General features: G+C 37.1%; 1 long non-coding RNA gene and 1 other non-coding gene across 3 annotated transcripts in view; both read right to left on the reverse strand.

Annotated features, from left to right (window-relative positions):
* The window catches only part of LOC105467967 (uncharacterized), a 301,866-nt gene that overhangs the window by 24,554 nt on the left and 262,400 nt on the right, over positions 1-14,912 (reverse strand). For both annotated transcript variants that reach the window (XR_011606764.1, XR_011606763.1), the window contains exon 3: positions 14,634-14,701. This is a non-coding gene — a long non-coding RNA (uncharacterized lncRNA). The remainder of the gene's footprint in view (positions 1-14,633; positions 14,702-14,912) is intronic.
* On the reverse strand, positions 735-837 carry LOC112428663 (U6 spliceosomal RNA). The gene has a single exon (XR_003020720.1). It is a non-coding gene; the product is annotated as a U6 spliceosomal RNA (small nuclear RNA).

Here is a 14,912-nt window from a genome sequence, read left to right on the forward strand (position 1 = left end):
CTCTCTAGACATGTTTAAAACAAAGGATTGGCTATGCCCTACAGGGAAGGTGTTATCTTTACATAAACAATTTTTAAAATTGTGATAAAATACACACAGTGTAAAATTTACCCTCTTCATCATTTTTAAGTATATAGCTCTGTAGTGTTCAGTATATTCATATTGTTTTGCAACCGATCTCTACAACTTCTTCACCTTGTAAAACTGAAACTCTATAACCATTGAACACCAACTCTAGTTTTCCGCTCTCTGCAAACCCTGGAAACAACCATTCTACTTTGTGTTTCTACGAGTTTGCCTATTTTTGATACTTTATATGAATGGAATCACACAGTATGTGTCTTTTCTGTGACTGGCTTATTTCACTTACTATAATATCCTCAAGATTTATTCATGTGGTAGCACGTGCTACACAATAAAAAAGGATGGTATTTCCTCTTTCTAAGTTGAATAATATTTCATTGTATGTATATGCCACATTTCTTTATCCATTCACCTGTCATCGAACATTTAGGTTACTTCCACCTCTTGGTTATTGTGAATGATGCTACAATGAATATAGGTATGCAAATACCTCTTCAAGATCCTGCTTTAATTTATTTTGGATATATTTCCAAAAATAGATTGCTGGATCTCATGATAATTCTATTTTTAATTTTGGGGGGAACCTCCATAGTATTTTCCATAATGGTTGCATCATTTTATGTTCCCACCAACAATGCAGAAGAGTTCCAAACAACAACGAATGCTTCGTGAATTTCCATGTCATCCTTGCACCAGGGCCATGCTAATCTTCTCTGTATCATTCCAATTTTCATACATGTGCCGCCAAAACAAGAAGTAATTAAACAATTTTTGATGCAATTTTCAGAACTTATTGACAAATCCCATGCTGTTGACAGACATTAAAAAAAATAAATCTGAATGATTTTTAAAATGCATGTTTGAATAATTTCATTTCATTTTAAGAGGAATCAGATCAATGGTCAAGAAAGTTACCAATAGGAAGCCCTCACAGGGTGGGCCCAGACAGCAGCATTGGCCTCAGCTAGGGACCTGCAAATTCTCAGGCCCCATCTCAGACCGACTGCATCAAAAATTCTGTGAGTGATGCTCAGCAACCTATGCTGTAAAAGCCTTCCAGGAGATACTGATGCATGCTACAGAAAAAGGATTTATTTCTTATAGTTATGGGGGCTGAGAAGTCCAAGACCAAGGAGTCACATCTGGTGAGGGCTTTCTTGATGGTGGGGACTGTCTGCAGAGTCCTGAGGTGGCACAGGGTATCACAAAGTGAGGGGACTTAGCATGCTAATGTGCTCACTCAGGTCTCTTTTCCTCTTATAATAAAGCCACCAATTCCCCTCCCATGATGACCCATTAATCCATTATCCCACTAATCCATTAATCCATGAATGGGTTAATCCATTAGTGAGGGCAGAGTCCTCATGATTCAATCACCTCTTAAAGGCCCCACCTCTCAATGCCACCACATTGAAGATTTAATTTTAACGTGAGTTTGGGAAGGCACAAATATGCAAACTATAGCACAGCCCTACCAAAAAAAATTACAGTTAAGACATGAGATGCAATACATTTGACATCAGTGTCTAGACAACCTTGATTATCTCATCTAGTTCTGTTCTTTTCAAATAGTTTGTATTCTAAACACTGTCAATTCAATGGGGTACTCTGAAGTTGTAAGTATTCTGTGAGCTTAGTTTCCTCATCTACAAAATGCTACTAATATTACCTACCTCCTGGAGTTTCTAGGAAGTTTAAATGAAATAATATATTTGAAGTAGCTAGACCAGTCCTAGACACAAAGTTTTAAAAACATCCTTAGTTTTAGACCTTAGTTTCTGCATTCTCTTCTCTTCTTTACATTGATTTTCTAGTTTGTCTGTTTGTTTTGTTTTGTTTTGATTGTTCATCTTACACTGGGCCAGGGCCAGGGCTAACCATAGCTGAGCAAACTCAGTGCTGCTCTGAGAGGTATGAGTGCTCCTGGTATTGGCTGGGGAGTCATGGGAACTGACTGATTTCTCAGTCAATGTTTCTGCTGCAGCATTTGTTTTCCTCATCACCCTGTTTACCAAGTCTACACATTTGTTCAAACTAGTAACAGGTGCATGAAAAGGGAATTTTTTCCCTTGTTGTTTAATCTGCTCTCACAACAGCAAAATCTAAATAACCATCTTCCCTTGCACAAAACTAAGTTCTGCATAGATATAACAAATGTTTTAGTGCTCCCCTGGTAAGGCATTAGTGAAGAGGTTTCCATCTAGATTAGATGTAAATAGGTTAAGATTTAGTGAGGACAAATCTTTTGTGCGCATGTACAAAAGCTTATTAGCCAATTTGCTATTCTATCTGATTTATTCTTCCCAAGAACACTTTGAGACATGGATAACTGTATTGGCTCTAATTTACAGATGTGAAAACTGAGGTCCAGAGAAATTAAGAAATGTAACCAAAGTCCTAAACTTATTAGCAGAACCAGCTAATTCATTTACAGAGCCCAGTGTAACATAAAAATGTAGGACCTGGTGTTCAACAGATTATGAAGAATTTCAAGACAGAGACAGCAGAGCATTAAACCAAGTACAAATTTCTCGGGGGCAGCATCCTGGGCAAGTGCATGGCTTGTAAGCCCATAAAGCCAACCCTACTTGTGTCAATATTGATTCCAAAGCCTATGTCTTTTTTCTATTTCATCACATATGAGAGCCAACAGACTTAACAGAAAACATATATTGGATCTCTGGCTTTGGATGAGAGTAAAAGGTACAGGGAATAACAGTGAAAGCCCAAAGACAACTCCATCAACTTCATGGTTTTGATAAGGGCTGGTTCTGATGCTGAGAAGCAGCCTGCAGTCATGGAAGCAGCACCAGTTTTGAGTCAAAAGACCTGGGTTCAAACCCTTGCTTAGCAACGTTCACTTGCATGACCTCATGCAAGACATCCAGGCCTTCTTAGCCTGCGTCTCCTCCGCTAAAATAATAATAATAATAAGAGCGCTGCCATTTTTTCTTAATTTACTGAATGAATTATTACATGGATAGGAACATGTAAATGTATGCAGTATGCAAGCATGTTTCCAAAAATACTACTGTAAAGCTAACCTCAAGGCCCTACCTGCTAAGCCCTACCTGAACTATAGCCTCAAGGCCCTACCTGCAACCTCTCCCTAACTTGGTTTGTATCCACTGATTTAATAGGTGCTAAGAGGTCTCTAGGCAGAAGGAAAACCTGAGCTGCGTCCAGAAATGGGATTGTGACATAGAGTAGCAGATGGTTGAACTACAGGGAGGTCAACCAAAGACTTCAAAGACCCTATAGAAGAATTACTTGAATACTTGATAGGTCTTGATTCAATAGTTTGAGAGCAAATTATTTTTAATATTAACAATGAATGACTCTGAGATGATATAGCATCTATTTCAAAAATGTCTTTCTTCACCTTCTCTTCCTCCCTCCCATGATCACTCTACGAACCCCATAATCATGTTGGGGAGAGAGAATATAAGGGCTGTCCAGTGTTCCAGGACATCATCTTCTCCTTAGCTACTGTTATTGCCTCTGATCTATAGCACGTCTTGCAGTTCAACAGTTCCTTGCTGTAGTAGTGACTGAGACACACCATTAACGTTGGTTTAAGAGGAAGGTGTCCTGTTTCAAAGAGCAAGCCATTCTCTCTTAATATAACCCGCTATGGTCACATAAGATGGGTGTCTTTAAGTCCAGTGCCACAGCTCAAGTGCTCATGGCCTACATCTACACACAGAGGAGCACACACTTATGGAGATTCTTATGAGATTCATCAATAGGACAGATTGGCAGGATTAGAACAGATTCCAGCATCAGCCACACCTTGTACTCAGAATCTCTCCAAGTATCTCCGTATCTCTCTAAGATAGGCGTGGGCAGCAAGCATAACACAACTTCATTCTGCTCCAAAAGGTCAGTCCAATTTCTTCTTACCATTTCTTAGCAAGGCAATAATAAATAAAGACTTTCCTGTAAGAAGCTGGGGCTCTACCACATGAGGGCTTCTGCCACTACGTGCTCTGCCACTGCACTTAGCTGGAGGTGGCTCTGCTCATCTTTGCCTGTCTCCATGAGATCAAGGCTATGAGATCACCTGCCTCTGCACGGTGTAGAGACTGTTTCTTGACTCAGTCTTGAACAAGCCTCTCTGGCCAATGAAAGAACAACTGCGTATAAACCAAAGGATGGCAACAATGGGACTCAAGCAGCAAAGTCACAGAATCCTTCTCAGAGTGTGCAATCTATTGGATCAAATTAAGTGACAGAATCCATTATTTCACTTTCTTTTCCTCCAGCCCACAGCAATTCCAAGAACCCCGGCTTGGTTCTTTTAGCTTCCAAAATCAGTGAGGGCTTAGATTAGGATGAAAGGATTCATCCAAAAATCTATTCAGTGATGATGAAAAAAAGAAAGAACCTTGGCGGCAGGAGTCCTGTGACCCACACACAGAGAAGCTACAACAGTGGTATGGTCAGAGCATAGAGCATGCTGAAGTTAAGAGCTTAGGAGCTGAGAAACAGCAAAGATAGGAATGATGACCTAGGGGGAGCACTGAAAGTAGAAATTCAGACAGATTCCATGAAGCATTGTGAGTTGAAACCCAGCCTGACATGATGAGTCTATGTGAGAACCTCCCGCCTTGTCATCCCACCATGAGAAATCCAGGGGACCAGACAAAGAAGACAGTAAGAAAAGTGGTGAGGACTCTACAGTTATGCAGGTTATGGTTGGGACCTAAGTTGCAATTTTGAAATCACAGTGTGATCTCACCACCTTGAAGACCATAGAGTGACAATTATTTATGTAGCCACAATTATCCTGTATGTTTTGCCTTAAAAGCCTAGTCTTTTCTGCCTCTGCCCTTCCGAAAACAATAGAAACTCACTGAATCATTTGTGGTTGCCTCAGTTTCACAAATGCCATTGTTACTCTGTTCTCCAAGTCACTCCACATTTTGTTCTACTTGGTGACTGGTGGATGAGTTGTAGCTGACAGAAGAATTTAAATTGCCATCTTGTCAAACACAAATTTCAGTAAGTCTATATGACTTTGCCAGTTTAGGATAAGGCTTAAGAAATATCTAATTTTATCAGATGGAAAATTGCAGAGGTGGTAAGAGGCACAAAATCCTTATTACTCAGCAAAGGGTCTGGGTAAGACATCAAAAACATCTCAAGGTTTTAATATCTTTTTAAAAATCACTTCTTTTCATGTTCATGTACTGTCTGATCTTATTTATGGTCAAACTGACCCAAAGTAGCGTCTCAACTTTGCCACTAGCCATGTGACCTTGGTCTACTCATGCATCTTTTCTGAATTTTAAATTTCTAAATAAAGAAAATAATAACTATCTTTCAGGGCCAATGTAAATATTACATAAAAGAATACAAGTACAATAATTTCAGAGTCTATGGTCTTTTGTGGCTTCTCAATAAATATTTGCAATGATAAATGATTGCATAAATGGGCAGTCAATAAACAGCCAAACCAATAAATGTTTGTTTTCTTTTCTTATGCATTCTCACCCCAGAGTCATCTAAGACATAAAAATGGAAAATAAACACTATATTTATACTTATATAGGAATTTAATTTATAAAATGAGACATTATCTGTCTCATGTGATCCTCATAAAATTCTTTGAAAGACAGTTCAGACAAGAGCTGCCATTTCATTCTAAAGAAAAGTGAACCGAGGTTAAGGGCAACACTTTGAATTATCCAAATCCATATAGTAAAAAATAAATAAATTAAGGGAGATAGAGAGGGAAATAGGGAGCTATGAAGGGAGAAAGAAAGGAAGGAAGAAAAAAGAAAGAAAGGGAGGGAGGGAGGGAGGGAGGGAAGAAGGAAGGAAGGAAGGAAGGAAGGAAGGAAGGAAGGAAGGAAGGAAGGGAGGGAGGGAGGGAGGGAGGGAGGGAGGGAGGGAGGGAGGGAGGGAGGGAGGAAGGAAGGAAGGGAAGGGAAGGAAGGAAACAGAGAAAGAGAGAGGGAGGGAAGAAGGAAGGAAGGATTCTTAAGCCAAAGTCTTCTAATTCTAAATTCTTTCCATTTTAGAAAACCATCACTCTACATATCCTTGGATGCTGAACCAACCCATCTGCAATCATTGGACTAGTTATTAGCACAATCAAAATAGACATTTCCTTCCTGACTAAACCTGATTAATGGCTTAATCTGTCTATAGTATCATTCCTGGAAAACTCAAAAGGGGTTATTCTATATTAGGCTGTCAAAAAAGGTTCAGGCTCAGAAAAAGCAATCTTTTAATCATTTTCAGTTGGGCTATCTCCAAGATGACTTCTAGTAGAGCAAAGAGTAGGATACATAGCCATTTCAAAAGTGTCATTCTCATCATTCTGATCTGCCAGTCAGAATCTAGAACAATTACAGATGAAGCACTTGTTCTAGATTCTGCCAGTCAGAATCTAGAACAATTACAGATGAAGCTCTTTTTCATGTGATGAAAAAGAGCCTTTGTATTAGACACCAAAGAGGTGGAATAACTCAGAAATTCCAATGATGTCCTGAAATCAAGCAGAAAAATTAAGGAATAACTGGGTGCGGTGGCTCACGCCTATAATCTCGGCACTTTGGAAAGCTGAGGCAGTGGATCACCTGAGGTCAGGAGTTCGAGGCCAAGCTGGCCAACATGGTGAAACTCCATCTCTACTAAAAATACAAAAATTAACCAGGCATGGTGGTGGGCACCTGTAGTCCCAGCTACTCAGGAGGCTGAGGCAGGAGAATCACTTGAACCCAGGAAGCGTATGTTGAAGTGAGCCGAGATTGCACCACTACAGAGTGGCAGAGTGAGATTGCATCTATAAAAAAAAGAAAGAAAGAAAGAAAAATTAAGGAATAGAGAAATATGCTAATATTTATTGAGTGCCTACTATGTGCTAAGCGCTGAAATGAAAACTGCAAATACAGTATCCCATTTAATCTCCCATATATACCTGAAAAGTAGATATTTTTCTCCTTGTACAAATAAAGGATTTGTAGCGTATAGAATTTAGGTAACTTGTCCATAATTAGTGGCTGAGTTTCCATTTAAATCCTGGCTTGTCTGAACCTAAAGGCTTATCACCTGACCAGAATTTCTCTATGAGCAGTCCACAGATCAGTGCAGGGCTGACCAGAAAGAAAGAATACAGATATCCATGTTCCATTCTACCACCAATACTATGATTCAGTGCATCTGGAGTGGAGCCCATAATTCTGTATTTAAACAAATTTTCTGGGTTATTATAAGAGACAGCTAGTATGAAAAATTATACCATGTTGCCTACTCAGAAGACAAAGACATAGTTCTTATAGCAGCGGTACTTGGCAATTCCCTGGTGTAATAAATATGGATTGTTCCTTGACACTCAAAGTGCAAGAAAGATCCTATTTCTTTATATTTGCAAATCAATTTTGTCCTATTCAAGCTCTCAATTATCTATGCTAATTGGCCACTTTTTATGACCTTGGAACATGCTAGGAGTTCTCAGGATTACTCAAAAAGTAGGAAGGACTGTTTTCTTCAGGTCATTTACCATCATCACCATTACTCAGTCTACCAAACAACTTTGGTTCTCTTCACCTGCACAAGCCACAGAGTCCCTGGCCCTTCACATAGACTGTCTATGACTTCCCAGGCTATAGACTTGAGCTCCTATCCTTTTACAACCCAGACTTTCTCTGTGTACTCTTAAGGGTAGTTCTCACTAACTCAAAGAAACTGAAAGTCCAATCATTCCTCCCAATCTCAGGGAATGTCCCCTCATCTCCTCCTAATCCACCAAGCAAAGCAGCCCTTACTTTCAATTTCAGGACCCCTGTCTACTTGTCTTTCACCACATTTTTTTCTTTAATAAGGAGGTTTAATGGTAACCAGAATGCATAAAATATTTTAGGTCCAAAAATTATCAGATAACTTTTTTGTCTTTTGAGAGAGTAAGATCAGCCTAAAACAATGCATGAATTAATTTTTCATCCCCAAGGATGAACAGCTACTTCTTCAAAGCATGAAAAACAAAACACAAGTTTGAGTGTTCATATTGTACTACATTAAATTCTCATTAACCCACTTTGTCACACTGTTTACAAACTTAAATTCAAAATGAGATGGAATTCAAATCAATGTGCTTATGCTTGGCCATACAGGTGTTCAATACCAAGTCAGCAAAATATGGGGGAAAAAACATGGTCCATTCCCCACAACAAATTTATAATCCTATTGTGAAGTGGAGTATACGTTAAAAGGAACTTGGACTCTTATTCATTGGGATTCCTTTCTTTGTTTTATTATTCACAACCTTCAGTACTTAAATCCAGGCTTTCTACTCTGACCAAAATAATTATTATTAAATATTTAAATAATTTTTACAATAATGATATTATTACTGTAAAACACTGACACCATAGTTATTCTTTTTAAGCAACAAAATAAGGTGTGTCAGCGTACTTTGAAAACTACCAAATGTTATCTACGGTACCAGAAACTCTAAAAGGTAAAAAAAGAATCAAGAATTTTATCACTACACTATGCAATAACCTCTCCTCTGGCTTCATCTTATCTTCTTTACCTTAATTTCTTCTTTGTTCTACTATCTTCATCCACTTAGGCTTATCTTTAATTTTGTGTTATCTCATTGAGTTTAATGTATTCAAGAAACATGTCTTAAATCTTATCTGTAATAAACTGAGATATTTTACAAACATAAAAACATAGAGTGTTATTTACAGAAAATCTACAAAGCAGTGCAAATTCAAGTGCTGCATAAAGATACAAACCTTTAAAGGAATCCAAAGAGAGAAAGACTGAAAAATAGAAAAGGAAGGGCTGGATGGAAGAGATAGGACGAGGGAAAGCAGATTTATAGAAAGGGGTAGGATTTGAACAAAATGGATATATAGTAGACAATGGGGTTGCTTGACCAGATCAGAGTTCATATTGGTGAGCAGTAAAATACAAAACTGGAAAACATAGTTGGCTAGTAGAATAAAAAAAGTATATACAAAATTATACATCATGGCCAAGTGAGATTTATTCCAGGTAGGCAATTCTGATTCAACATTCAAAAATAAGTGTAATCTATCACATCAACATGTTAAAGAAGAAAAAAATTATGTGATCATATCAATAAATGATGAAATAGCCTTTAACAAAATATGACACACATTTATGACAAAAAATTCTAAGCAAACTAGGAATAGAAGGCAACTTCCTCAAGTTGATAAAGAGTATCTACAAAAAAATAGGTAATTCATATCATCCTTAATGGTGAGAAACTGGATTCTTCCCCCATAAGATTAAGACAAGGCAAAGATAATGTTCTCATCACTTCTATTAGATATTGTACTAAATATTGTACAATAAAATGAGAAAAGGAAGTAAATTATATCCAGATTGGAAAGGAAAACATCAAACTGTCTTTATTCACAGATGACATGGTTATCTATATAGATTTGACCCAAAACAATAAAGTAAGAACCTCCTGGAACTAATAACTTATTATAGCAAGATCACAGAATATTGGGTTAATGTACGAAAGCCATTTGCTTTCCTATATACCAGCAATAAAACTATATTTAGAAAAGAAATAATAGATAACACAAACAAATGGAAAAATATTCCATGCTCACAGATTGAAAGAATCAATATTGTTAAAATGACCACGGTGGCCAAAGCACTCTACAGACTCAATGTAATTCCCACCAAATTTCCAAGATCATTTTTCACAGAATTAGAAAAAAATAATTCTATAATCTATATGAGACCAAGAAAGAGTCCAAATAGCCAAAACAATCTCAAGCAAAAAGAACAACTTCAAATTATACTACAAGGATCTAGAAGCCAAAACAGCATGTTACTGGTATAAAAATAGACCTATAGACCAGTGGAACAGAATAGAGAACCCAGAAATACAGCCACATAAGTACAACTAACTAATCTTTGACAAAACTGACAAAGATATACAGGGGAGAAAGGACAGCATATTCAATAAATGTTGAATTTATTGAATTCAACATTTGAATTCACCTGCACAAGCCACAGAGTCCCTGGCCCTTCACATAGACAAATGGGATTTAATTAAACTAAAAAGCACAGCAAAATAAATAATCAACAGAGTAAACTGAAAAAAAAATACAGAATGGGAGAAAATATTTGCAAACTATATATTCAACAGTGGACTAATAATCCAGAATCTACAAGAAACTAAAACAACTCAACAAGAAAAACAAATGACTCTATCAAAAAGTGGGCAAAGGACCTGAACAGATATTTTTCAAAGCATACATACAAGTGTCTAACAAACATAAGAAAATATATTTAACACCAGTAGTCATCAGAGAAACAAAAATTAAAACCACAGTGTAATATTATCTCACCTCAGTTAAAATGGCTTATACAAAAAGACATGCAATAACAGATGCTGGCAAGGATGTGGAGAAAAAGGAACCCTCATATGCCATTGGTGGGAATATAAATTAGTACAACCTCTGTGGCAAAGAGTGTGGATATTTCTCAAAGAGCTAAAAGCAGAACTACCATTTGATCCAGCAATCTCACTACTTGGTTATCTACCCAGAGAAGAACAAATAATTATATAAAAAAGACACCTTCACTAGTACATTTATCACAGCACTATTCACAATAGCAATGTCATGGAATCAACCTAAGTGTCCATCAATAGATTATATATATATATACACACACACACACAAAATTTTATACTTTGAAAACTGCCAAATGTTATCTAAAATACCAGAAACTCTAAAAGGTAAAAAATATCAAGAATGTTATCACTACACTATGCAATAACCTCTCCTCTGGCTTCATCTTATCTTCTTTACCTTAATTTCTTCTTTGTTCTACTATCTTCTTCAACTGAGGCTTATCTTTAAACATATATATTTGCCATGAAATACTACTTAGCCGTAAAAAAGAATGAAACTGTGTCCTTTGTGGCAACATGGAGACAACATGGATGGAACTAGATGTCATTATCTTAAATGAAGTAACTCAGAAACAGAAAGTCAAATACCACATGTTCTCACTTACAGTGGAAGCTAAACAATGAGGACATATGGACATCCAGAAGGAAATAATAGACACTGGGGACTTCAAAAGGTGGGAGGGTGGTGAGGGATGAAAAATTACTTACTGGATACAATATACACTATTTGGGTAATGGGCACACAAAAAGCCCAGACTTCACCACTACACAATATATCCATGTAACAAAACTGCACTTGTACCCTCTAAATCTATAAAAATTAAACATTTTCAAAATTTTAAAAATATTATTTACAATAGCACACACAAAATAGACTTAGGTATAAATCTAAGACTACAGCCAAAAGAAACTATATGTAAGCACTATATCATGGCTGATAAAGATTTTTCCCATAGGCTTATGGGTTAAAAATTCTGATACCATTATCATGTATATCAGAATGGAACAATTGAGGAAATGGATGATGAATTGTAGGAACCATGTTTCTCACTGTTGGAATGAAAGGTTACAGATAAGCAAGGAGAAAAGTCTAGAATAATCCATGTGGTAATGGATTAGAGGTGGAGACACCCATATGCACTCATGCTTAGCTAAATATAGACACCAATCTTTACATATGAAAATATTTAAAGATATGTGCATATACACTGATTACTAAACATAAATATTCCTCAGCTCTATCAGCTTAGTCATTGCCTAGAAAAAATAACACCCAGGGGCAACACCACAGTAGCAACAATGTCAAAGCAACACAGAAGCCAAATGAATAAACTTCCAATGTCCAACCTTAGAATAATTTAAGCAGCACAATAAAAACTCTAGTAAAATTACAACTCAATTATAAAATACATATCTATGAGCAGCAAAGAAAGGAAGAAGGAAGGGGAGGGAGGGAGGGAGGGAGGGAGGGAGGAAGGAAGGAAGGAAGGAAGGAAGGAAGGAAGGAAGGAAGGAAGGAAGGAAGGAAGGAAGGAAGGGAGGGAGGGAGGAAAAATCTACAATGCAAAAGAATTCCAAATAATGTAGATAATCTACCTTCAAGACAGTGGCACACACTTCTTCACACCTTAAGTGTGGGCTGCAATATAGTGAATTCCTTCCAAAAGGCACAGTACAGAAAGCAGGAAAATAGAGTCATTTTACAGTGGAGAAACTTGACAAGCCATATCTCAGCCAGATAATCAAGGTTCACCTCAAGAGTGGTAAGTCACGTTTATAGCACATACTGTGGTATGCACTAGACATACTAATGTGATGAGAATGGCACTTTCCCTCTGTGGTCTTCTGCACAAAGGCCCATAACCCCAGTCTAATCATGAGAAAAACATCCGACAAATCTGTTAGGTGGTGTGCTACAAAATACCTGACCAGCACTCCTCAAAACTAGCAAGGTTATTAAAAACAAGCAAAGTCTGACAAACTGGCAGGGCCAAGTGCTGCCTAAGAAGACAGGAAAACTAAGTGTAATATGAAATTCTATAAATGGGATCCTGGAACAGAAGAAGTGTATAGGATAAATAAAAACTAAGAAAATGTGAACACGTGGACTTCAGTGAATGAAAATGTATCAGTACTTGGTTTGTTACCTGTAACTAATGTACCCTATTAATGTAAGATGTTAATAATTGGGAAAACTGAGTAAGGGGTATGTGGGCACTTCTTGTACTATCTTCACAATCTTCCTATGAATCCAAAACTGTTCTAAAATAAAAAGTTAACCAGTAAAAAACAGACATCATTTTTTAAAAGATGTAATCCAGTGGAGTAGAGGCCATTGAATGTCAAAGAAAATTGGAGGTGTCTAGCCCAAGGTCATCAGCTAGTTATGGCTAAGTTAGAATCAGAGTTGAGATTGTTTAAAAACCCCTGGTGTAGCCGGATAAAGTAAAAAAAAAAAAAAAAAAAAAAAAAAAAAACCGAAAATAGGATAAGATAACGAAATACTATGTTTAGAATATCTTCTTCCAAATGCAAGCATAGAACTCAGCTTACCCACCCTTATGATATTTGGAGAATACTAATGAAGCTCAGACAATGACAATGTGCTAACTGATGATGATGCTAACAGGAAGAAAAGTATCCGGAATGTATTTCTTTTTCAAGTTATATAGGTTTTCTTGAGTTAGCTTAATATATATTCAACATTCCACCCCCAAACCCTGCTAAGAAAGTTATGTTACAGATATAAAATCTTTGTTCTTGCAATCATTTAAATGTTTCAAGATTTATAAAGAGTGTTGACTTGGCCAGAGCACAGGTTTCCTGAGTCTGACATTGGCTCTGATGATGGTTCCCATATGCTGGGCCTGCCAGGGGCCACCCACATTGTCTGCGTTGTCTGATTCAACCTCACAATAATACTATGAAGTCAAAATCATCAAGTTTTCAAGATTGAGCAAACTGTACTTCTAAAAGTTTAAATTACCTGCCCAAAATCATACAAGTGAACCGGAATTGGAACCCAGGTATGTTTATTCAGAAACCCATACTGCCTTTCCAATTCTGTTAACTTAAACAAGCTATTACATTTATTTTTTAAACACTCTGTGGTGTTTTCACGTGCTGGGCACAGTTCTAAATTCTTTACAAATATTAATTTATTTAATACTTCTAATCAAGTACTAGGTAGGCGTTACTAATGACTCCGTTTTGGAAATAAAAAAAACATACTTTGTCTCTCTGAGTCTGACTCCTTTTCAAAAAAAATAAAATGGTTTCTAAGAGTCACTGTCTTAATAATAAGCAATATGTCCCCCAAGTTGAACTCCCCAGCCCTGTGCCTGACACGAGGGCCCTTTGAAGACTAGGTAAAACCATAAAACTCAAGTCAAAACAATGGGGAAAAACAGTCATCAAATTTAATTTTCCTTGGGAAAGTCATTTAAATAGAGAGAAGTCATCAGCTGACACTTGTGCAAGTTGCTATTTTAATATACATTTATTTGAAAAGGGTGCCTGAAAATATAATGAAGTGAAAGGATCCAAAACTTCTGTCAATAGTACTCAGTCCTTCATCCTCTCACTCAACAAAATAAGAAAAAGAAAAAGCAGAGAGAAAAAGGAAGAAGGGAAGGAAGGAAGGGAGGGAGGGAGGGAGGGAGGGATCGAGACCAGCAAGAAATGCGGAGAGACAAAGAGAGAGTGGGAGAGAGAAAGAGAGAGAGAAAGAAGGAAAGAAAGAAAATCACTTGACCCAGTAAAACCCTTCTAGAAGCTAAGTGTGATATAATAGACTTGTCAGCTACACCTGGGATCAAATCTTTGTTTCAAGTCTTAAGAATGGAGTGACCAGTGACAAGTAGTCTCTAAATATCAGTCTTTTGTGCTTAAAAAAATCAGAATTATATACGCTTCATTGGATTTTTATGGGATGACTAAATGAAATAATATATGTGAAGAAGATAGTACTGTGCCTAGAACATAACAGGTACCAAACATAAGTTCACTGTTTCCATTCACTCTTCTTCCCACATGTCTCAAATAGTGGTACATAAGCCCTGAGACATGACTGTGCCTACTCCAATAAAGTGAGGCTTGAGAACATAATAAAAATGCAAATGGAGAACCTTACCTTGAACCATGACAACAAAAATTGTACTTTGATGTCCATTCTCAAGACCAGATGGAACCAGATGATCTCTGGAATTATAGAAAAATGTACTTTACTGCACTGAAGTAAATACTGGCAACTCCCAGCTGACCTATCCTAACTATTTGAGATTCCCAAAGACAATGATCAGAGTAAAAAGCGGCTAAGACCAGCACATCCTAGTTATTCTAAACATTGTCAGTATACATGAAAATAGTAAGTATGTCTTAAGTTTTCTCAGTGACATTTTTCAGAGTCACA

Source organism: Macaca nemestrina, chromosome 8 (assembly GCF_043159975.1).
Source record: "Macaca nemestrina isolate mMacNem1 chromosome 8, mMacNem.hap1, whole genome shotgun sequence".
NCBI classification, from domain to species: Eukaryota; Metazoa; Chordata; class Mammalia; order Primates; family Cercopithecidae; genus Macaca; species Macaca nemestrina.